The sequence below is a fragment of the Ovis canadensis genome, chromosome 2 (genome assembly GCF_042477335.2).
Source record: "Ovis canadensis isolate MfBH-ARS-UI-01 breed Bighorn chromosome 2, ARS-UI_OviCan_v2, whole genome shotgun sequence".
NCBI lineage: Eukaryota > Metazoa > Chordata > Mammalia > Artiodactyla > Bovidae > Ovis > Ovis canadensis.
The window spans coordinates 146850992-146877293 of NC_091246.1; the positions used below are offsets into that span (position 1 = coordinate 146850992).

The following is a 26302-nucleotide window of genomic DNA, read 5'->3' on the forward strand; positions in this document are numbered from 1 at the left end:
AAAAGAACCACAAGATGCTGCTGTAAACAACGATATGCTAACAAACTCGACAATCTAGAAGAAATGGAAAAATTCTTAGAAAACATACAACCTACCATGATTAAATCAGGAATAGAAAATCTGAACAGACCAATTACTAGTAAGGATGCTGCTAAGTCGCTTCAGTCTTGTCCGACTCTGTGCAACCCCATAGACGGCAGCCCACCAGGCTCCCCTGTCTCTGGGATTCTCCAGGCAAGAACACTGGAGTGGGTTGCCATTTCCTTCTCCAATGCATGAAAGTGAAACGTGAAAGTGAAGTCGCTCACTCAGTCGTGTCCGACCCTCAGCGACCCCATGGACTGCAGCCTACCAGGTTCCTCCGTCCATGGGATTTTCCAGGCAAGAGTACTGGAGTGGGGTGCCATTGCCTTTTCCGACTAGTAAGGATATTGAATCAGTAATCAAAAACCTCCCAGTGAAGAAAAACCCAGGACCAGACTGCTTCACTGGTGAATTTTACCAAACATTTAGAGAATAATTCAGATAAAATTATTCTCAAACTCTTCCAAAATATTGAAGAGGGAAGACTTCCAAACTCACTTTACAAGGCCAGCATTCTCCTGATAATCACATATCCTGATATCTGATTGATATCAAAGTCAGATAACGACACTACAATAAAACTATGCCCAATATTCCTAATAAGTACAGTTGCAAGAAGTCTCAACAAAATACTAGAAAAAACAAATTTAGCAGTACATTAAAAGAATCATTCACCTTGATCAAGTGGAATTTATCCTGGGATGAAAGGATTGCTCAACATATGCAAATCAATGGGATATATTTCATTAATAAAATGGAAGAAATAATCATATGATAATCTCAATAGATACAGAAAAGCATTTGACAAAACTCAACATCTGTTCATGATAAAAAACACTTAACAAATTAGGTCTAGAAGGAACATATCTCAACATAATAAAAGACCACAAATGACAAGCCCACAGCCAACATTATACTCAATGGTGAAAAGGTTAAAGCTTCTCTTCTAAAATCAGGAACAAGACAAGTGTGCCCACTCTCATCACACCTAATCAATATAATACTGTTAAGTTTTTGCTAGAGCAATTGGGAGAGAAAAATAAAGGTATCAGAATTGGAGAGGAAGAAGTCATCTTGTCTCTATTTGCAGATGACATGATTTTATACATAGAAAATCCTACAAATTTCACCAAAAACCTGTTAAAACTAATCAATGAATTTGGTAAAGTTGCAGGGTACAAAATTAACATGCAAAAACCAGTAGCATTTCTACACACTAACAATTTTATGAAAAATATGTCAATTCCATTTATAATAGCATTAAAAATGATAAAATACTTAGGAATAAATTTAACCAAAGAGGTAAAAAATTTCTACTCTGAAAATTACATTTTTATTGATGAACGAAATAGGAGACACAAATAAATGGAAAGGTATTTATGTTCATGGACTAGAAGATTAATATTGTTGAAATGTCAGTACTACCAAAAGCCATCTATAGATTCAATGCAATCCCTGGAGCTTGGAATTAAAATATACACACTACTATATACAAACAAAATAGATAACTAAAAAGGACCTACTGTCTAGCACAGGGAACCACACTTAATGTCTTGTAATAAACTGTAATGGAAAATAATCTAAATATATTCATATATTATATATAAATAAAAATTTTCTATATCTATATGTGTGTACATATATACAAACACACCTGGATCACTTTGCTGTATATTTAAACCTAACAAAACATTGTAAATTAACTATATTTCAATAAAAATTGAAGAAATAAGATTTTAATGACACTTTTACAGAAATACAAAAAATACTTCTAAAATTAGTATTTTAAAGTATTCTAAAAATATCACCAAAACCCCTGAATAGCCAAAATAATAAAGAACAACAAAGAAGGAGGTATCATACTTCCTAATTTCAAGCTCTACTATAAAGCTATAGCTTTATAAATTATATAGTAGAACATAAAGCTTTAATTAAAGGAGTGTGGTAAGGGCATTAAAAAAAGACAAAGAATCCAGTGGAACAGAATCCAGCATATACCTAATAAATAGGCACAGAAGGAACATATCTCAACATAATAAAGGCCATAAATGACAAGCACCCAGCCAACATCATAAATCATATAAAGTCAAGTAAAATTTGACAATGTTGAAGCTGAAATTCCAATACTTTGGCCATAAGACCCTGATGCTAGGAAAGACTGAAGGCAGGAGGAGAAGGGGACGACAGAGGATGAGATAGTGGGATGGCATCACCAACTCAATGGACATGAGTTTGAGTAAACTCGGGGAGTTGGTGATGGACAGGGAGGCCTAGCGTGCTGCAGTCCATGGAGTCTTAAAGAGTCAGACATGACTGAGCAACTGAACTGAACTGAATATTTGACAATGGAGCCAAGAACACTCAATGGAAAACAGAAAATCTATTCAATAACTGCTGGTGGGCAAAGAGGATAGGAAGTGAAGTCGCTCAGTCACGTCCAACTCTTTGCGACCTTGTGGACTGTAGCCTACTAGGTTCCTCCTCCATCCATGCGATTTTCCAGGCAAGAATACTGGAGTGAGTTGGTATTTCCTTCTCCAGGGGATCTTCCTAACCCAGGGATTGAACCTGGGTCTCCCTCATTGTAGGCAGATGCTTTACCATCTGAGCCACCAGGGAAGTCCCAAAGAGGATATTCACATGTAAAGGAATCAAATTTGACCCCTATCTTATACCACTCACAAAAATTAACTCAAAATGGGTGAAATACTTAAATCCATTAAGTACTAAGTAGTAAGAACTGAAACCATGAAACTTCTAGGAGAAAACATAGCCTGAAAAAGCTTTGTGATATGAGTCTTCTTAATGTGTTTTTTTGAAATGATACCCAAAGTAAAGCAACAAAAGCAAGAATAAATATGTTGGACTGCATCAACTAAAAGGCTTCTGCATAGCAAAAGAAACTATCAACAACGTGAAAAGAAAATCTATGGATAGCAAAATGTTTGCAAACCATGTATCCATTATTTAAAAAATATAAAAGAATTCATACAATTTAGTAGCAAAAAGTTGAGTAATCCAATTTTAAAGTGGACAAAAGAACTCAAAATTTTTTTTTTTCAAATAACATATACAAATGGGCATAGGTACATGAAGAGGTACTCAATATAACTAGTCATTAAAGAATTGCAAATTAAAACCACAATGAGATATCACTTCATAAAAAATTAATTTATTTTAATTGCAGGCTAATTACTTTACAATATTGTAGTGGTTTGTGCTATACACTGACATGAATCAGCCATGGGTGTACATGTGTTTCCTATCCTGAACCCCCCTCCCACCCCTCCCCATCCCATCCCTCTGGGTCATCCCAGTGCACCAGCCCTGAGCCCTCTGTCTCATGCATCAAACCTGGACTATGATAATATACATGTTTCAATGTTCTCTCAAATCATCCCATGATAATAATCATGATTATTTTGACACCTTTCTTTGATACATCAAGAGTTGTTTTAAGTGTGTTCTTGGCAGCAGCCTCTTTCAGACACACCTGGCAGGAGAGGGCCGGTGCCATGGGCTTTAACACACAGCTTCTCACTTCCTACAGGGAAGCAACTTTGACCTGCATGTCAGCTTTTTTGATGTGATAAAAACCAATACTCGTAAACATTTTACTAAGTGACATTTTAATTCCAACTATATTAAACACAATGTCCTCGCTTAAAAAAAAAGAAAAAAAAGATATCACTTCTTATAATGGTCATTATTCAAAAGACAAAAAACAACAAATATTGGTATGGATGTGGAGAAAAGGGAACCCTGAGTGATACTGGTAGGATTTTAAATTGGAGCAGCCACTATGGAAAACAGTACAAAATTTCCTCTAAAAGTTAAAAATAGAACTATTATATGATCCAGCAATTCCACTTCTGGAAATATATCCAAAGAAACTGAGAACATTAAATCAGATATCTGTAGCCCCTAGGTTCATAACATTATTTACAACAGCTAAGACATGAAAACAAGCTAATGTCCATCAACGGATTTGGATAAAGAGGATGTAGTATTATAGAAATACAATGCACTATTATTCAGCCATTAAAAACGAACAAATTCTACCATTTGCAACAACACAGATGGACCTTGAAGGTATGTTAGTTGCTCAGTCGTGTTCTGCTCTTTGTAGCCTGCCAGGCTCCTCTGTCCATGGATTTCTCCAGGCAAGAATACTGGAGTGGGTAGCCACTCCCTTCTCCACGGTATTGTCCTGCCCTAGGGATCAAACCAGAGTCTCCTGCATTGCAGGCAGATTCTTTACCATCTGAGCCACCAGGGAGTGAAATAAATCAGCAAGACAAATACTATATGAGCTCACTTATGGAATCTAAAAAGCAAGCATACCAAACTCATACAAAAAGATAAGAGACCAGACTGGTTATTAGAGGGGGTGGTGATGGGGTGAGGAGAAGGGGTAATTGGGAAGAAATTGATTAAACTGTACAAACTTCCAGTTATAAGGACTAGGAATGTAAGCTACATGATACAGTTAACACTACTGTATGATATATAGGAAATTGGTTAAAAGAGCAGGTCCAAAGAGTTCTCATTACAAGGTGAATTTTTTCTCTTTTGGAATGTTCAGTCACTTCAGCCATGTCCAATTCTGGGTGACCCCATGGACTATAGGCCACCAGATGTCTCTATCCATGTGGATTTTCCAGGCAAGAAAACTGCAGCGGGTTGCCATGCCCTCCTCCAGGGGATCTTTCCAACTGAAGGACTGAACCCACATCTCTTATGTCTCCTGCACTGGCAGGTGGGTTCTTTACCAACCAGTGCCACCTGGGAAGCCCCTTTGGTATATCTACGAACTGATGAATGTTAACTTAATCTACTGTTATCATTTCACAGTCTATGTAAATCAAATCATGCTATACACTTTAAACGTTATACTGCAGTTCATGTCAATTACTTCCCAATAAAACTGGAAAACAATAGTTGAATGAATAAAAAAAAGTAGTGGATGCTTGGTGGGAGACAAAAGGGTTCACATGAGAAAGAATTCACTGGGTTGTGTATTTTACTAACTTAAGAAGAGTATGAAACTTTGTTTGGAAATAAAAAATGTTACTCTTAGTCTAAGGTCTATAGTTGCTTGATCATAATTTTTGTCTCTCTTTTCCATGAAGACATGGTGTTCTTTTGATAATTATCAGAGTTACCTTTCTATTCTCATTTAGCAAAGCACCCTCACCATTCATCCTTCCAAGCTTTAAGGAATAAAAGGTCAAGCAGATGAGGCAAAGTCTTAGATTGTTTCCTTCACAAAATGAACCAAATGTTTTCTAAAGCAAGAACCTGGAGAGCCGTCACTAGTGTGGAGCACTGATATGGAGATTAGGGGGCTCACATCTCCTTAAACATTTTCAAAATAGATTAATGTGAATGAATATTACAATTCTGTTGCCAAAGGCCTTCGGGTGTGTGAAAATGAATAATGTAGGTAAAAATTGAGAAATCTCTCAGATAAACACTTGTTTGATTGAACACAGAGCAGATATAACTGCCCTTGTGTGCTATAATTTGGAAGGGCTTCTTGAGAAGACACATGTCTTTAAAAATTAAGTATATGTTCAGATTTAATGGTAAACTTTATAAGTACTCATGCCATTGGGTAGCACAGAAGGCAAGTTGAATTAGAAAGGCTATAAAACAAGACATGAACAAATGAAAATACAAAGAGTCAAAGTTCTCTTTTTTTTCTGTACCCATAAAATGCCCTGGATCTGTTTGATTGTTTCTTGAAGAGTTTCTTTACTCCATATGCTTCTCTTGGTATTTTTTATGTGGTATAGTTGCCACAGGGTGCTTTCGTTTACTATTGAACACAGATATAAAAAACAATCTGTAATGAAAACCACAAAAGCCTACAACTCAAAAATGAAGCATATACACTTCCAAGTATAATAATTTTACTGAAAAGTTACATAAGTACAATATTTCTCAACTTCAAATGGGCAAACTAACCCGCTGGTAGTGAAAGACTTTTCTCAAGTGAAAGCGTTAAGCCTTTGTCTGGGACAATCCTAAATGGAAAACACTGTTTGCTTATTTTATTCCTACTATCCTAGACTGGAACTAGGTCTTTGTACGTCTTGGTGAATATATACTTTTGCTATTACAATGTGTATAGCCAATAATTATTTTTATAACAGCACCTAACTGAGTGCCAAGAACCGCTGATGCTTTAAAAGAAACTGATATAGTGAACTTTAGGAAATACAGAATATCTAGCCAGAAAATCTCTCCATTTAACTAAAAGGAACATTAACGTTTAGGATTTTCAGTTCTGACTGAAAGAATAGGAAAACAAAAAATTCTAAACTGGAAATGCTCTACCATAAACCTGCTTTTCTGTTAAAGATATTTTGCTAGAATCGTGCATAAATGGAATCGAAGCTAGACATCTACTTTTTCATCCACAATCTCAATTACCAATAGAGAACCAAAGCAAACTTTGGAAATGATATAAATTATTTGTATAGTAATTGAGTTTTTCCAAGTCAATTATGGGCTAAACTAAACAAGCAGACACCCAACCAACATTTGTCCATCCCTCCTTTTATTCGCCAACAGTGAAGACTCAAACTAAGCTCTTTTGAAAATGTTTTCCCAATTTTTGGCTGTGAGAAAAACAGATACATTATAATATCTGAGAGCTTACATTCAGGAGAACATTTCAACAGAAGCCATGAATGTGAGAAATTCTATGCTCCAGTCACTTCTGTTTGCATGTGGAGAAAGCAGGGCCCAGAGAGATGACGTTCTTGGCCTGCACCACACACAGCTCGGTAGTGGCAGAGCCAAGACAAGAACTTAAATGGCTTTACCTCCAGGCTCACGATCTTCCCACGGCGTCATGCTGCCACAGATGTTGCAGCCTTAACTATCTATCCCTCCCATACTATTCCAGTGACTCTCTGGGTTTCTATAAATGCTGACTCATCTGAGGAATTAGTAAAGGGAATACCTCAATTATATACTGAGGCAGTGTATGATCATGCATCAGGTTAATTGCGATTCTTTCAGAGTCCTGAATGACAGACCACTGAATGAACCCCCACATTGGCCACTGGTACCCGGTCAGTTTACATTGACCTGCTTTTTATAGCTGATTACATGGTGAACATTTTTCCTTTTCTTTTCTAGCTTTGAGGTGCAACTAACAAAAATTATGTGTGTTTAAGTCTGCAACTTGATTCTTTGATTACATATACCTTGTGAAGTAAGCTACATGGTAAGCATTTTTATGCTGGCTTAGGTGAAATTATAATTTACATAATTATTTACTTATAAGTAAAGCCAGCATAAAAATGCTTACTATGAAGCTCAATTCACAAGGTATACCTATATCAAAAATGCTTAGGAAACATTACTATGAATAAAAGTAGTGGAGGTGATACAATTTCAGCTGAGCTATTTAAAATCCTAAAAGATGATGCTGTTAAAGTGCTGCACCCAACATGTCAGCAAATTTGGAAAACTCAGCAGCGGCCACAGGACTGGAGAAGGTGTTTTCATTCCAACCCCAAAGAAAGGCAATACCAAAGAGTAATCAAACTACCACACAATTGCGCTCATTTCACAGGCTAGCAAGGTAATGCTCAAAATCTTTCAAGCTAGGCTTCAACAGTATGTGAGCCAAGAACATCCAGATGTTCAAGCTAGAATTAGAAAAGGCAGAGGAACCAGGAAGCAAATTGCCAACATCCGTTGGATCACAGAAAAAGCAAGGAAATTCCAGAAAAAAACATCTACTTCATTGACTATGCTAAAGCCTTTCACTGCATGGATCACAACAAACTATAGAAAATTCTTAAAGAGATGGGAATACCAGACCACCTTATCTGTCTCCTGAGAAACCTGTATGCAAGTCAAGAAGCAAGAGTTAGAATCAGACATAGAACAATGGACTTGTTCAAAACTGGGAAAGGATTACATCAAGGCTATATATTGTCATCATGCTTATCTAACTTATATGCAGAGTACATAATCCAAAATGCCAGGCTGGATGAATCACAAGCTGGACTCAAGATTGCCGGGAGAAATATCAACAACCTCAGTTATGCAGATCATATCACTCTAACGGCAGAAAGCAAAGAGGAACTAAAGAGCCTCTTGATGAGGATGAAGGAGAAGAGTGAAAAAGCTGGCTTAAAACTCAGCATTCAGAAAACTAAGATTGTGTCATCCAGTCCTATCACTTCAAGGCAAACAGATGGGGAGAAAGTGGAAGCAGTAAAAGATTTTATTTTCTTGGGCTCCAAAATCACTGCAGATGGTGACTGCAGCCACGATATTAAAAGACACTTGCTCCTTGGAAGAAAAGCTATTACAAGACCTGCTGCTGCTGCTAAGTCACTTCAGTCGTGTCTGACTCTGTGCGACCCCATAGACGGCAGCCCACCAGGCTCCCCTGTCCCTGGGATTCTCCAGCCAAAAATACTGGAGTGGGTTGCCATTTCCTTCTCCAATGCATGAAAGTGAAAAGTGAAAGTGAAGTCATTCAGTCGTGTCTGACTCTCAGCAACCCCATGGACTGCAGCCCACCAGGCTCCTCTGTCCATGGGATTCTCCAGGCAAGAGTACTGGAGCAGGGTGCCACTGCCTTCTCCTATGACAAAACCTAGACAGTTTATTAAAAAGCAGAGATATCACTTGGCCGACAAAGGCTTTTCCAGTAGTCATGTACAGATGTGAGAGTTGGAGCATAAAGAAGGCTGAGTGCCAAAGAATTGATGCTTTTGAACTGTAGTGCTGGAGAAGACTCTTGAGAGTCCCTTGGACTGCAAGGAGATCAAACCAGTCAATCCTAAAGGAAATCAACCCTGAATATTCATTGGAAGGACTGATACTGAACCTCCAATACTTTGGCCACCTGATGTGAAGAGCCAACTCACTGATAAAGACCCTGATGCTGGGAAAGATTGCGGGTAGGAGGAGAACAACAGAGGATGAGATGGTTGGATGGCATCACCGACTCAGTGGACATCAGTTTGAACAAATTCCAGGAGATAGGGAAGGACAGGGAAACCTGGTCCAATGGGTCACAAAGAGTTGGACTCGACTCAACGGATGATCAACAATTTCACAAGGTTCAAGCACAAAGAACATACTTTGTTAAAAAATATTATTGATTCTAGAATGACAGCACAAAGAAGAAAAACATCTTACCAGGCACATTCTCATGTACAGAAAGAGTCTATTTATTTTTGCTTTGGAAGCTTAGTTATGCTTGTTTAATGTAACACGTTTATAGTAAGAGAGCAGTTAATATATTAGTACCCATTACATTCCTGACAGGGAATCGAGTGCAAATAAATGGGACCTTAAGGAGACTTCTAATTCCTGCATTTATGCTTAGTCTGGGAGCCAGAGAAGAGACAAAGCAATGTGCTAAGTATAAACACGCCTGACTCCTAGTGGGGTGATGTTCAGATGCCTTTTTGGCATCAACAAGCCAGTTCAACACATACAAATGGTAAAGACTTTTGTTTGTAGCATGGACGCTTCTTTCCTCCAATGCACTTGTACCATGTCTGGTTGTTTCACTAGCTGAGTGGGCAGTTTTCTTAAGCTACTTTATGTTTTTTAAAAAATTTTATTTAACTGGAGGCTAATTACTTTACAATATTGTAGTGGTTTTGTCATACATTGACACGAATCAGCCATGGGTGTACATTGTCTGTATCAGTTTGCTAGGGCTTCCATAATATACCACAAACTGGGTGGTTAAATAATAGAAGTTCATTTTCAAGCAGTTCTGAAAGCTGGAATTCCTTAATCAAGGTGTCAGGAGGGTTGGTTCCTTCTGAAGACTGTGAGGAAAGGATCCATTTCCTGCCTCCCCTAGCTTCAGAGAGCCTGCTGGCAATCTTTGCTGCTGCTGTAAAACTCCAGTCTTTTTCCTTACAGGGCATGGCCATGGGATGATATTCTGGCCAATGAGATGTGAGAAGAAGCACCGAGAGCAGGTTCTGGGCAATATCCTATTGAAAGCGGCTTTCCCTCCTCTTTCTCTGCCTCCCTTCCCTTCAGCTGGAATGGGGACAGAGTATGAGCCAGCTTCAACCTTACAGATGAGGGCAACACCTAGGGCAATAATTTTCAAACTTTGCTTTCTGGATTCCTTTAAACTCTTAAAAATTGAGGACCTCAAAGAGTTTTAACTTATCTATTGATATTAGTGATGTTTAATATGAAGTGAAAACATTTAAATACTTATTCTGAAGTAACACTCAATCCATTACATGTTAATGTAAACAAAATGTTTAGTGGAAGATAATACATGAAGCAGTTCTGTTAAATGTGTGGCATTGTTTTACTGACATTTTTGTAAATCTCTGTAAAGTCTGACAACAGAAGACAGCTAGACTCTCATATTCTGTGTTTAATTTATTGTTGCATCATATGTCATGTAATCTGTGGAATACTTCAGTGCATGTACATGAGAAAATGAAAATGACAAAAATGCCTCTTCTAAAAATAAGTTCTTATGAAAATAAGATCACTGATGAAAGATATAGAAGATGATACAATCAGATGGAAAGATAAATTCATAGGCTGGAAGAATACTGTTAAATTGATCAGACTATCCATGGCAAACTACAGATTCAATGCAATCTCTGTCAAAATACCAAAGGTATTTTTTTGTAGAGCTAGAACACGTAATTCTAAAATTTGTACAGAAACAAAAAGACTAACAGTCAAGGTAATTTTGAGAAAGAGGAACAGAGTGGAGGGATCATGCTCCTCGACTTCAGACCACACTGTCAACACAAAGCTACAGAAATTAAAACAGTATGCTACTGGCACAAAACCACATGGATCAATGGAACAGAAGAGTCCAGAAATAAACCCACACACTTACGGTTAATTGATCTAAGGCAGAGGAGGCAGGAAAACATATCATCTCTTCAATAAGCAGTCTTGGTAAAACAGGACAGCTACATGTAAAAGAAAGAAATTAGAACATTTCCTCATACCATATACAAAAATATATTCAAAAGAGATTGAAGACCTAAATGTAAGACCAGAAACCACAAAACTCTTAGAAGAGAACATAGGCAGAAGACTGACATAAATCAGAGCATTATTTTGTCTCCTAAGGCAAAAGAAACAAAAGAAAACGTGAACAAATGGAACCTAATTAAACTTAAAAGCTTTTGCACAGCAAAGGAAATCAACAAAAATACAACCTACTGAACAGGAGAAAATATTTGCAAATGATGTGATCGATAAGGAGCTATATTCAAAACATATAAACATACAACCCCCTATCAAAAAAAAATAGAGACGTGTAAAATAGAGATTTTTTTAAAAATAAGGCATACAGATGACCAATAAGCACATGAAAAGGTATTCAGCATCACTAATTGGAGAAAAGCCAATCAAAACCACGAGGTCCTCTCACGCCTGTCAGAATGGTCATCATCAAAAAGACCACAAATAACAAATGTTAGCGAGGATGTGGAAAAAAAGGAACCCTAGTACACTGTTAGCGGGAGTGCAAATTCGTGCAGCCACTATGGAAAACAGTGTGAAGGTTTCTCAAATAACTGCAAATAGAAACTACCAGGAAGATCAATCAGGATGGCAAAGTGGGAGGATGTGGAAATCACCTTCCCACACACACTTCAAAAATACATGTGCAACAATTCCCGCCGAAGACTAACTAGAAACTGGCCAAGAGACCAAGACTGTAAGAAAGAGCCACACAATCAAGTACAAAGGGACAAGAAAGGACCAGGTTGGAACCTGTGCCCTTGGGAGGGGACTCAGAGGAAAAGCGAGATTACTCGGGAGGGGATCCACCACGGTGAGTGAGTAGTTTGAGCCGCACGCTGGGCACCCCAGTTTTTGGGCTGAAGCTGTTCTGCTTGACTCAAAACCTGCGTGGCAGTATTAATAATACTGAGTGCTGTCTGCTCTGCCTCCCAGGAACCAGAGTGAAGCCCTAGGCCCACCCTAGGAAAGGCATGAGCCCAGGTCCCTTGGAGCTAAATGCTGCTGAGTGGATCTTGTTCTTGGCCTGCAAGGATGCCCTGCTGGGGCCTGTAGCCAGGCCAGTGCCTCTGCTGGCCTGGGCAAGGTGGCTGGGCAGACTGGCTGCAGGCCTGGGGAGGAGCCTGTGTGGAGTGAGGCTAGGGGCCCACTATTCCTGCAGTCACGCAGGTTATGCAACCACCAATTCCTCTGGCAGACATCCTCTGTGGCCTGGCTGCACTGGTCAAACCGGGTAAGAAGGGCCTCAAACATGGCTTGGAGGCAGAAGAGCTCAGGTTCCCTTTGGTGCTCTGGATGGCCCAGGCCCATGCTCAGCCCGTCTAGCTGGCTGGAGGAGATGGAAGGGTAAGAGGTTTTGGAGCTTCTGGTAGGTGGGAAGATGAGCCCTCTTGACTGGTTGGAATGCTGTGAAACTAACAGGAGGGTGGTAGGAAGCTCAGACGCCACTCAAGAGAAACACATGCATGTTTGCTTGCTGCTGAGATAGGGCAGAGAAGCTAGACTAAAAACTGCCAAGGTGGCTGCCTGATTCCCTGTGATCAGCCCTGTGTGCACCCCAGCCTGAGCCCAGTGAACTCTTTAGCCCAATGTAATAAGTCGTAACTCCACACTGAAGCAAGAGCCATCATGACAAAGAAGAGAGCTGGGCCCTGGGACGCACGGGCAGCTCAGACCTAAAGCAGCATCTAAGCAGGATGATGGCAGCCATTGCTGGTGCTCACACAGCACTTCAGAAACATTCTTGACCTCTGATGGCAGCTGGACCACCGCAGAGCATGCACCAACACATGCCAAGTTCACACAGCCCTGCCTGCGCCACAGTGCAGCTCCACATCAGGGTGGGGTGGCAGATGCTGAGGGAGAGATCAGATGCGAGGGATGAAGAGACTCAGACCCGAAGCACTGAACAGGGCTGAGGAAGCTACTAACTGGTGCTTGCACAGGCAGCCCATCAAAAGCAGCCTGGACCATTATCTGAGGCTAGACCACCACAGCCCATGCCTTGTCACAAGCTGAGAGCCCTCACGGTCCTCATGCTTCAGCACTGCTGCTGCCAACGCCACGGGTGCCGGTGCTGCGATGGAGGGGAGGTCACATTTAAAGAGAGTGGAGCCAGCTTGGACCTGACCCTCAGGGCTTCTGCTCCAACAATTTGAGTCCAGGGCCTGGATCTGCCTTTGATAGGTGATGGCCTCTGAGCAGAGAGGCCTCCTTGCATCACCCCTGGATCTGGCTCAAGTACCACTCCATCTTCAGCCCCACATCATACCAAGGTGATAGCTGCCAGCACACCCTGATGTAAGATGTGACTTGTATTCATGTCAAATCCAGCTCTTCTACCAAAGCCACTGGGCACAGGCAGACTGTAATAGGGATGCTTCCACATATAGACACCACTACAAGACTGTAACTGTTTCACCTAAATTCATAGACACACAGAAAGTTAAGCAAAATGAGAAAACAGGAAACTAGTCTCAAATGAAAAAACAAGAGAAAAATCCCTGAAAACATAATGAAACAGAAACAAACGACTTACCAGATAAAGAGTTCAAAGCATTAGTAATAAGAATGCTAACTGAATTAGATGAACACAGTGGGACTTTTAACAAGGAGCTAGAAACTATTAAAAACAACCAGTCAGAACTGAAGAATACAATAACTGAAATGAAAAACATACTAGAAGGAACTGACAGCAGAACAAGGGATAAGGAAGAATGCAAAAATGACCTGGAAGATTAGATAGTTTAAAATATCTCTGGGATAACATCAAGCATACCAATACTCCTATTACAGGGGTCCCAGAAGGAAAGCAGAGAGAAAAGGGGTAGACAAAGTATTTGAGATTATGGCTAATATCTTCACAAGCTTGAAAAACTACATTTAAGTACAGGAAGCATAGAGCGTCCAGAACAAAATGAATTCAAACAGACCCACACCAAAACATAACAGCTAAAATGGCAAAAGCTAGAGAATTCTAAGAGCAGCAAGAGAAAAACCAAAGTCAATGTGCAAGGAAGCTTCCTACGGTTATCAACTGGTTTCTTTACAAAAGCTTTGCAGGTCAGAAGGGAGTGCTGATATAGTCAAAGTGCTGAAAGGGAAACATTTGCAACCTAGAACAGTCTACCCAGCAACACCATCATTCAGAACTGAGAGATAGATAAAGAACTTCTCAGACAAACAAAATTAACAGTTCATCAATACAAAACCTACCCTCAAAGAAATGTTAATGGTCTTCTCTAAGCAGAAAAGAAATGGCTATAACAAAAAGTAAGGATCTAAGGAAAGGAAAAATTCTATTAGGAAAGGCAAATACATAGTAAGGGCTGAGGATCAAACACTTAAATAAGCTAATATGAAGATTAAAAGACAAAAAAATGTAAAAGTGTAACTGCAAAAAATAGTGAAGGGATAAACATGAAGATATAAAATATGACATCACAAAATGTGAAGGAGGGGAACAAAAAACAGATCTTTTAGAATGTGTTTGAACTTAAAGTAACAGTCTAAAATGAGTAGATCGAGTTTATAGGTTAACATTTATGAACCTTGTGGTAACTACACATCAATAAACTACAATACTAAACTAGAATGAAAAGAATACAAGCATATCACTAATGAAAATCAAACTACAGGGAAATAAATGAACAGAGAAGAACTAAAAATAACCAGAGAACAAGCAATAAAATAGTAATAAGTACACACCTGTGACTAAGTACTTTAAATGTCAATGGACTAAATGCTCCAAAAGACATGGGGTGGCTGATTGGATAAAAAAACAAAACCTATCCATATGCTGCATACAAGACATTCATTTCAAAGCTAAAGAGACACACAGGCTAAAAGTGAGGGGATGAAAAAAGATATTAAAAAACAGCGGTAGTAACATTCACATCAGACAAAATAGCCCTTAAAGTTTGTAATAAAGACAAAGAAGGGCATCATATAATGACAAAGGGATCAATACAAGAAGAGGGTGTTATACTCAACAAATATGCACCCAATATAGGAGTATCTAAATACATAAAGCAAACACTGACAGACATAAAGGGAGAAATTCACGACAATACCGTAATAGTGAGAGTGAAAGTCGCTCAGTTGTGTCTGACTCAATGCGACCCCATGGGCTATACAGTCCATGGAATTCTCCCGGCCAGAATACTGGAGTGGGTAGCCTTTCCCTTCACCAGGGGATCTTCCCAACCCAGGGATCGAACCCAGGCCTCCTTCATTGCAGGTGGATTCTTTGCCAGCTGAGCTACAAGGGAAGCCCACAGTAATAGTAGGGGGCTTTAATATACTACTTATACTAATGGAGAGATCATCTAGGGGAAAAAAATCAGTCAAGAAGGTCTTAAATAAATGACATAAATAATAACTGACATAAATAATGTAAATAAAATATGAATAAATGACTTAAATAAATGACAAAATAGACCAGTTAGACTTAGATATCTATAGGATCTTCCATCTAAAACACAGTAGAATACACATTCTGAAGAATGCACTATGTGCACTTAAAGGATAGATGACATGCTAGGCCATGAAACTATTTTAGACAAATTTGATAGCACAGAAATTATATCAAACATTTTTTTCAACCAGAATGGTATGAAACTATGTTAATTACAGAAAGAAAAATGAGAAAGCACAAACACATGGATACTAACAACATTCTATAAATACTATAAAACCAATGGGTCAGTGATGAAATCAAAGAGGAAATGCAAAACCATCTTGAGACAAACAGAAATGGAAACACAACTTTCTAAAACGTATCAGTTCAGTTGCTCAGTCGTGTCCAACTCTTTGCAACCCCATGAATCGCAGCCCGCACAACAAAAGCATTTCTAGGAAGGAAGTTTACAGAAACATAGGCCTACCTCAAGAAAAAAGAAAAACTTCAAATACACAATCTAAATCTACCATCTAACTTTCTACCATCTAATTTCTAGAGAAATTAGAGAAAGAACAAATGAAGCCAAAGTCAGCAGAAGGAAATAAGATCAGAGAGGAGCTAAATAAAATGGAAACTAAACAAACAACAGAAAATGATCAGTGAAATTAATAGCTGTTTATTGGAAAAGATAAACAAAATTGACAAACTTTAGCTAGGATCTTCAAGAAGAAAAGAGAGAGGACCCGAATAAACAAAATAAGAAATGACAGGAAAAACAACCATCAACACCAGAGATACAAAAAATTGTAAGAGCACACCATTCACAGTTATATGCCAACAATTTAAACAACTTAGAAGGAATGTACAAATTTCTAGAAACATTCAACCTTCCAAGACTGAATCAGAAAGACAATTGAAATCAACTGATTACTAGTAGTGAAATTGAATTTGTAATTAAAAAAAACTCTCAGCAAAAAAAAGGCCAGAATTCTATAGCTTGACAGTAGACTTGTAACAAAATAGAGCTAATATTCTCAAACCATTCAAAAAAATTGAAGAGGACAGACATTCCCAAATTCATTCTGTAAGTCCACCATTATCCCAATACTCAAACCAAAAAAAAAGACACCACCAAAAAAGAGAAAAGAGAAAGAAAATTACAGGCCTATATCTCTGATGAATATAGATGCAAATATCCTCAAAATATTAGTAAACTGATTTTATATATAAATATATATTGACATATATACACACACAATATACAAAAAGGATTATACATCTTGATTAAGTGGGATTTATTTTAGGGATGCAGGGATGGTTCAATATTCACAAAAAGACAACATTACACACCAAGGCAACAAAAAGGATAAAAATCACATCATTATCTCAACAGATGCAGAGAATGCATTTGACAAAATTCAATATTCATTCATGATAAAAAAAAACACCTTCAAAAATCGTGTAAAGGGAACATATCTCAACAAAATAAAGTCCACTTATGGCAAATGGACTAATACATTCACAGCTAACATCCTACTCAACAGTGAAAAGCTAAAAGTCTTTCCTCTAAAATTAATAGCAAGATAGAAATGCTCATGCTTGCCACTTCTATTTAACACAATATTGCCAGTCACAGCTATCAGACAAGAAATAAAAGGCATCTAAATTGGAAAGGAAGAGAAGCAAAACTGTCACTATTTGTGAATAACATACTAAGTCTTTCACAAAACAAAAACTGTTAGAATAAATGAATTCTGTAAAGTTGTAGGATGCTAGATTAATATACATAAATCTGTTGCTTTTCTATGAACTAATAATGAACTATCTGAAAGAGAAAGCAAAAAAAATAAATAAATAAAAAACCCACCCCCAAAACAGTAACTTTTAAAACTGAATTAAAAAAAAAAAAACTAAGGAAAAACTTAACCAAGGAGGTGAGCCATCTATACACTTAAAACTATAAAACACTGATGAAGGAAACTGATGGTAAAAAGGGAAAGATATCCCATGCTCTTGGACTGGAAGAATCAATATTATCAAAATGGCTATACTATAGAAAGAAACCTATAGATTTAATGCAATCCCTATCTAAATACTGAGGACATTTTTCATAGAACTAGAACACATGATCCTAAAGTTTATTTTGAACAACAAAAGACCCCACATTTCAAAGCAATCTTGATAAAAAAAGAACAAACTGTAGGTATGATGTGCCCTGACTTCAGACTATACTGCAAAGTTACAATATTCAAAACAGTATGGTACTGACACAAACCCAGACATACAGATCTATGGAATAGAATAGAGTCCAGAAATAAACCCACACACTTACAGTCAATAAATCAACAACAAACGAGGCAAGAATATGCAATGCAGAAAAGACAGTCACTTTCATAAGTGGTGCTGAGAAAACTGAACAGCTACATGTAAAAGAATAAGCTTAGAGCATTTCCTCACACCAATACAAAAATAAACTTAAAACTGAGTAAAGATCTAAATGTAAGACCTGAAGCTCTAAAATTTCTAGAACATAGGCAGAGAACTCTTAGATATAAATTTTAGCAATACTTTTTGTGGTCTGGATCATGGAAAAAGCAAGAGAGTTCCAGAAAAACATCTATTTCTGCTTGATTGACTATGCTAAAGCCTTTGACTGTGTGGATCACAATAAACTGTGGAAGATTCTGAGAGAGATGGGAATACCAGACCACCTAACCTGTCTCTTGAGAAATCTGTATGCAGGTCAGGAAGCAACAGTTAGAACTGGACATGGAACAACAGACTGGTTCCAAATTGGGAAAGGATTACATCAAGGCTGTATATTGTCACCCTGCTTATTTAACTTCTATGCAGAGTACATCATGAGAAACACTAGACTGGAAGAAACACAAGCTGGAATCAAGATTGCCAGGAGAAATATCAATAACCTCAGATATGCAGATGACACCACCCATATGGCAGAAGGTGAAGAGGAAGTAAAAAGCCTCTTGATGAAAGTGAACGAGGAGAGTGAAAAAGTTGGCTTAAAGCTCAACATTCAGACAACAAAGATCATGGCATCCGGTCATGCCATCACTTCATGGCAAATAGATGGGGAAACAGTGGAAACAGTGTCAGACTTTGTTTTTTGGGGCTCCAAAATCACTGCAGATGGTGACTGCAGCCATGAAATTAAAAGACGCTTACTCCTTGGACGAAGAGTTATGACCAACCTAGATAGCATACTGAAAAGCAGAGACATTACTTTGCCGACTAAGGTCCATCTAGTCAAGGCTATGGTTTTTCCATTGGTCCTGTATGGATGTGAGAGTTGGACTGTGAAGAAGGCTGAATGCCGAAGAATTGATGCTTCTGAACTGTGGTGTTGGAGAAGACTCTTGAGAGTCCCTTGGACTGCAAGGAGATCCAACCAGTCCATTCTGAAGGAGATCAGCCTTGGGATTTCTTTGGAAGGAATGATGCTAAAGCTGAAACTCCAGTACTTTGGCCACCTCATGCGAAGAGTTGACTCACTGGAAAAGACTTTGATGCTGGAAGGGATTGGGGGCAGGAGGAGAAGGGGGCGACAGAGGATGGGATGGCTGGATGGCATCACTGACTCGATGAAGGTGAATCTGAGTGAACTCCGGGAGTTGGTGATGGACAGGGAGGCCTGGCGTGCTGCGATTCATGGGGTTGCAAAGAGTTGGACACGACTGAGCGACTGAACTGAACTGAAGGCAAAGGAAATAAGAGCAAAAATGAACAAATGGAACCCAATTAAACTTAAAAGCTTTTATTCAGCAAATGCAATCTTTGACAAAAATGAACAACCTGCTGAATGGGAGAAAGTACTTGCAAATGATATGACAAATAAGGAGTCAATACCCATACAATTAATTAAAAAAAAACTTGATTAAAACACAGGAGGAACTCAAAGAAGACATTCAGATGGCCAACAGGCACATGAAAAGATTCTCAACATTACTAATCATGGATATGCAAATCAAAACCACAGTGAGAAATCGCCTCACACCTGTTACAGTGCTGCTGCTGCTGCTAAGTAGCTTCAGTTGTGTCCGACTCTGTGCGACCCCATAGACGGCAGCCCACCAGGCTCCCCTGTCCCTGGGATTCTCCAGGCAAGAACACTGGAGTGGGTTGCCATTTACTTCTCCAATGCATGAAAGTGAAAAGTGAAAGTGAAGTCACTCAGTCATGTCCGACTCTTAGCAACCCCATGGACTGCAGCCTACCAGGCTCCTCCATCCATGGGATTTTCCAGGCAAGAGTACTGGAGTGGGGTGCCATTGCCTTCTCTGACCTGTTACAATGGCTATCATCAAATCCTGGAAATGGTATAAAGAAAAGGGAATCCTCCTACACTGTTGGTGAGAATATAAATTGGTGCAGCCACTATGGAAAACAGTGTAGAAGTTCCTCAAAAAACAAAAAATACAACTATCATCTGATTTAAGCAATTACACTCCTGGGTATGCATAAAAAAAAAAAACAACCTCGAAAACACTCATTCAAAAAGATACATGCACGCGAATGTTCATAGGAGTGTATTTACAATAGCCAAGATACAGAAAAAACCAAAGTGCTATTGATAGACGAATGGATTAAGATGTGGTATATGCTGCTGCTGCTGCTAAGTCACTTCAGTCATGTCCGACTCTGTGCAACCCCATAGACGGCAGCCCACTAGGCTCCCCTGTCCCTGGGATTCTCCAGGCAAGAATACTGGAGTGGGTTGCCATTTCCTTCTCCAGTGTATGAAAGTGAAAGTGAAGTTGCTCAGTAGTGCCCAACTCTTCACGACCCCATGGACTGCAGCCTACCAGGCTCCTCCGTCCATGGGACTTTCCAGGCAAGAGTACTCACAATGGAGTATTACTCAGTCATGAAAATGAATGAAATTCTACCACTTGTAACAATGTGCATGGACCTAGGCTGCTGCAGCCAGCACAGCAGGTAGGGATTGAAAGTGGTCGATGCACAGTTTGGGAAAAAGAAACTAGAGACAGAATTAAAGTTTTAAAGATGGGACTGGGGGACTCAAGACCTCTTGGTCAACAGCCGTGTTGCTTGGAACTACATCACTTTCATTTAGCATCTTGGCAAGCAGAAAGTATCTGTTGTGTTACACTGAAGTCAGCCTCCTGTGTCCCTGGTCACGTCTCCCATTTTATTGATTACTTTAAACTATCTTTGTTATTTTCTTGTACAAGGGCTATCACCTAGCTGGAGGTCATAGACCCACATATGCCTGGGGAAAACATTTTCATGTGTGCACAGCAGTGCTCTGAACTTGCAATGACCTGGCGTTCCAAGGTCCACATTATGTTTTGCCTTAGCTTAGCAGGGCATGACAACCCCAACTGATCAACCCAATGTACTTTTATTTGGGTTTTGCTATATTGCTATATTTTGCTTATATTCTTCTCCCATGGTGATTTTTTCATGGCTTAGCCAGAGCAACAGGCGGCTAATTATTAATCCCTGCACTAGGCAGTCCATGCTTACTGAGTAAGTCATGCTTATTGAAATGAGCCAGAGAAAGACATATACTGTATCCCATTACTTATATGTAGACTCAGAAAAACACATACATATAGGAAGACAGACTCAGATATAGGGAAGAAACGAGTGGTTCCCAATGGGGAGAGGGAGGGACAAGGCACAAGACAGGGTTAGAGGATTAAGAGGTACAAGATACTAAGTACAGAAAAGCTACAAGCATATACTGTACATATAGCCAATATTTTATGATTATTTTAAATTGAATATATAAAATTTTCATTAGTACATTGTATGCTTGAAAATAATATAATACTGTGTATCACCTATACCTCACTAAAAATTAATTTTGATATTATAAACCCTTGAAACTCTCAGGGATGCCCCAAAAGTCCTTGATTAAGACATTGAGAACCACTGTTGGGAACAAAAGAGACTAGGGTCCCAATACAACTGCATGGAACAGAACATGCTAATCCCCATAACCAGACCACCTACCAACATACACCTTCATGTGAATTATAAATAAATCTCCCATCTTCAGCTAGCCACTGTACTATGATCTCCATTTATGCCATCTAACCAACATCCTAAAACAATCATTTGACTGGCAGGGTTGTTTTTCTTAAAACAGTTAAGAATGAAGTGATATTTCTCATACAAAGTGTGAACTAAAAGTGGGATATAAACTGTAGATTTAGGAAGCCTCCACTATCAAAATAAATGGGAGGAAATGCCTCTCCTTATGGAAGTTAGGAATGTTTCCAAGCTTTCAGATCTGAAGCGTGCCTCTTTCGTCTTGTCTGGTCCACTTTGCTCACTTAGGATACTTGCTGGCCCAGTAGGCAAGAAATGGAAGGTTTTTAGTAGGAAATTGATGTGATCAGAACAATGCTCAGAAAGATCCATCTCACAACCCTGGACAAGTGGACTGGAAGCAGAGGGGCTAGCAGTGGGACAGCCAGGCAGATATAAGATGCCCTAAGAGTCTGAGTGAACTCCAGGAGGTCTGGCGTGCTGCGATTCACGGGGTCGCAGAGTCAGACACGACTGAGCGACTGAACTGAACTGAAGACTCTAGGTGAATAGTAAGTCAGGATTAAGTCAGTGGAGAAGAAGAGGAGGAGAATGGATTGAAAGTATTCATGCCTGGATCACAGGTCCTACACCACAACCGAGAACCATGGCACAAAGCACAGGCCAACCCTGCACATAGACTATTCCTTAGTATGGCTTATTTTCAGAACCCTGCCTGCTGGTCTGGATCGTAGCAGAACATGCAGGATCCCTTTAAGTCTTTTCCGAAGCTGCCTAAAGCTGATCCCATGTTTCTTTCCCCATAGCCAAATCAGTCCACGCTCCACCTACCCACACCAAGGGATCTGAAACAGGCGGCACACTTGGTCACATCTTACCTCATAGGTGGCAGCTATAAAAAGAACTGCCTCTCTCAGGCTGTCTGCATTATAAGCTCACCAAAAGTCCCTGCTTCCCAGTCCTGAGAGGGGAACAAGGGGGTCATTGCCCCTACCTGTGTCCAGGATATCCTTGATGGTTCTTTGAATTTGTCACAGGTCCTCCTTCCAGCAATCTGGAATGAAATATTAGTGTGCTCAGCAGTCGGAAGGATAAAAGTCAACTGTACAGACCGTTCACAATCTACCAGGTATACGTTTAAGTGCCTTATATACGTGAAGTGGAGGAGCCTGGTAGGCTGCAGTCCATGGGGTCATGAAGAGTCGGACACCACTGAGTAAATTCACTTTCACTTTTCATTTTCATGCATTGGAGAAGGAAATGGCAACCCACTCCAGTGTTCTTGCCTGGAGAATCCCAGGGACGGGGGAATCTGGTGGGCTTTCGTCTATGGGGTTGCACAGAGTCACACACGACTGAAGCGACTTAGCAGCAGCAGCATCTGTATCCAAAAGCCTGCATGCAGTCTTAACTGTGACATTCGACCATCTCAAATATGGTATCCAGGGATCAAGCCTGGGTTCCAGAGGATAGTCGTTTCAAAGAATGTGAGAAAAAGAAAAGGCAGGGAGGATTTTATATTATACTCACAGCACCTAATACCCAAGCAAACAGAAGTGGAGAAAAAACTCAATTTGATTCTCTTTTTGTGCCTTTATAGCACATGCCCAAATTCATCAGATCTCCTGTGTCAGAGATAGGATGGAATTGAACGCAAGTCTAAACTGATGAGTCTGGAGTGCTGGACTATTGGTTTTAAATCCAATCAGGAGCTCTCATTTATAGCCTGCTGAACATCTGGGAGAAGTATTCCTGGTTCTAGGTTGCTACTGGGCTTCTAACTATGAAACAGAGCAGGACCCTATGGTTCTTTCCCTGACCATGTTTTCCCACCTGCCTTCTGTCTGCGAAAAAATCTTTAGCCAGAGAATAAGTCTAATCAGAGAAGTGAAAAAATGCACAAACAAAGGAAAACAGTCCAACAAGAATAAATAATTATAGTTTAGTCACTAAGCACAGTTAAGGACCTTTAGTTCCTCCTCAGGGGTCATAGACGATAATCTGAGCTATATCCTGTGAGCTGTCTAATGGGTTCTGAGACCCCTACCAGATGAAAGAAGTTAACTAACTACATGATGACCAAATCAAAGCCATGACATAAACTACTTCATTTTACACAATTCTGAGACCTGGCCTCAAAGAAATGGGAACAAACCGACCCTGGAACAAAAAATAAACTGTACTTACAACAATCAAGGTGATGCTTGTCGGACCACCGATGACGAATTTCAAGATGACTATCTGAGCTGACTGTGCTATTTCTGCATGTTGCCCCCTCTCCCCATCTATAAAAGCTCTTGCTGACTGACAAAGTGTGAAGGGAGTCAGCTTTTGGACAGGAGTCTGCCCCCCATCCCCATGCTAGCATCTGAAATAAAGCAAACTTTCCTTTCCACCAATCTTGCCTCTTTATTGACTTTTGAGTGGTGAGCAGCCAGACTCCACTTTCATTTACTACTACACACTCAAAAACGAATCTCTCACCAGGGCCAAGCCCTCAGTGTGCTCACAGCCCAACCTCTGTGCTCTGAGGACACCAGCAAAGCCCTCTACTCCCTCTCCACTGAAGAGCTGCCTGATAGCCAGGGTCCTCAAATCTCTAGGTTTTATCAGTAGATGAAATAATTTGGCACAGTGGGTCAAAGGCCAACCGGGTGTTTTTCTTCCAGAATGATCCTGAGTTACTTGCTGAATCCATGTTTATGCCCTTAGCGGTCAGGCCAATTTTCTAATTTTTAAAAATACTGACTCAAATCTTAACAACACTGATATCTTTTCCTCCTTAAAGAGGCAGAATCTCCTTCCTGGAGTTTTCATGAAACCCTGACCATACTTTACTTCAGCAGTTACTAAATCACACAATTATTGATTGCTTAAAGAGCTGTTTTTCTACCAGATTATGAGCCTCTCTGAGGCAACTGTAACCAAACCAGGTGCATTTTGCTTGACAAGCAGCAAGCCAACACTCTGATACTGAGGTTTGCAAAAGAGAGGGTTTGTTTACAAGGCAGCCAAGCGAGGACACAGGAGAACAAATCTCAAAATCAGCCTGCCCCAAGGTAAATTGGCTTGGGATTCTATGCAGGTGTAACCAGGCTACAGGCCCATACATGTTCTAAGGGCAGAGTTTGAGGTTCTTTGATGTCAAAGGTCATTGAGCTCAAACACTTGTGCATGCCCAGTTGGAGGGTCCGTGTTGCTATAACCCTAATATCCACACATAAAATTAATGCTAAAATAAGCACCAAGATTCCAAAAAAGCATCAATGGGATATGCAAAATAATCACACTTTTAACCAGCTCATCTTGATCAAGACACAGCTGACTTCAAGTTGCTAGAAAATAACACAAACATCTTATTGTTTATGTGCCGCTGGGAGGACAGGCAAGTCTTAAAACAACTTTGATTAGTGAAGGCAGGTGAAATGGATTTGACTAATTATCACCCACAGTTTCACAAAGACTATGCTCCTCCCTCTATCTTGGAGGCTCTGTGGCTTTATACATAGTAGGTTCCATGGCTAATGAAAACAAAAGAATGAAAAGTGAGAATGAGAGGCAGATAATGGTGTTCAGACATTTATATGATTTAAAATGTCCTGAGAATAACCCTCCTGTCCCCCAAAATCTCCTTCCTGGGTTTGCTTCTGTATGTGACTTTCTATCATAATTAAGGAGCTTTGAAAACATAAATAGCACTGGGAAAATAATTCCTCAACCCATAGCTATTAATATAAGATGGAAATATTTTTAAAAGGTGATTTGCGGGGTAGAGACTGTGAAAGATTGGGCTGTAATGATGCCCACACAGGTTGTGTCAGGCAGAAGGGAAAAAGCCAGAGATGGTAAATGTCTCAGTAGGTGGAGGAGAAGAGAGTAAGGGAAGGGGATGAGGCAATTTAAGGCAATTTCCTTACATCATAATTGTCTCTAGAGCTAGTAATCCAGAAAGTAAAAAATATGATTATTCTGCATATCTCATTGATGCATTTCTGGAATCCTGGTGCTTATCTTAGTGTCAATTTTATGTGTAGATATCAGGGTTATACCAACTAATCTAATTCTCTTGGAAATGTGGGACACAGTGAACCAAACTGTTGAAGTGTATAATTTAGCGCTTTCAAGGCCAAAGCAAATGCTCCTTAATTTTTTCTGAATGGATTAACTAATCAATTCACTGGATGAGCCCACATTTCCTTTTCACAGCCAAATTCCAAACAGCATGATGATTCTTCAGTTCCCAACGGTAGTTTAGCCTGGACTTGGTTATGCTATACGACTTTGTGGCCTAGTGGGCACTTGGAGACCTCCATGACTGCAGGGACCTGGGAAAACACAGAACATGGAGCTGCTGTGTGCTGGAGATGGGAGGCTCATTTCTGCAGACTCCCTATCCACCACTTTCCTCCCACTGTCGTTTGCTTCTCCCCGTCCCTGTTGCTTACCTTCAGGGTCATTTACTCTTCCAAAGCCACCTGCTCCTCCTTGCCTTGGGGTTTTTAGGTGCCAGCTCTGTAAGGTTTGACCTCAGGACCTGCCAACTCGGAGCTGGGATGGCATTTCCCACCTGCAGCAAAAGCCATTTCAAAAAGCAGAGTGAGAGAGCCCTGGGCTTCTCACATCTTCCTTGCTGGATGTGTTTGTGGCTGCAAAAACCAATTACTGAAGCTCAGCTGTAAGAAATGAAATGTATTTAGTCACAGGTAAAGTTCATGAACACGGTATTAGCTGCAGAATGTGTGCGGTGGCATCTTTTACAAATGAATGCAT

General features: G+C 39.8%; 1 long non-coding RNA gene across 5 annotated transcripts in view; it reads right to left on the reverse strand.

Moving 5' to 3' along the window:
* LOC138433907 (uncharacterized) overlaps positions 1-26302 on the reverse strand; it is a 101877-nt gene that overhangs the window by 41717 nt on the left and 33858 nt on the right. For 4 of the 5 annotated variants that reach the window (XR_011254509.1, XR_011254506.1, XR_011254510.1 and 1 more), the window contains exons 2-3: positions 25978-26099; positions 22527-22586 (exon numbers count right to left, since the gene is read on the reverse strand). This is a non-coding gene — a long non-coding RNA (uncharacterized lncRNA). Of the gene's footprint in view, positions 1-10957; positions 11034-22526; positions 22587-25977; positions 26100-26302 lie in introns of all 5 variants that reach the window. The other variant, XR_011254507.1, reaches the window with a different exon arrangement.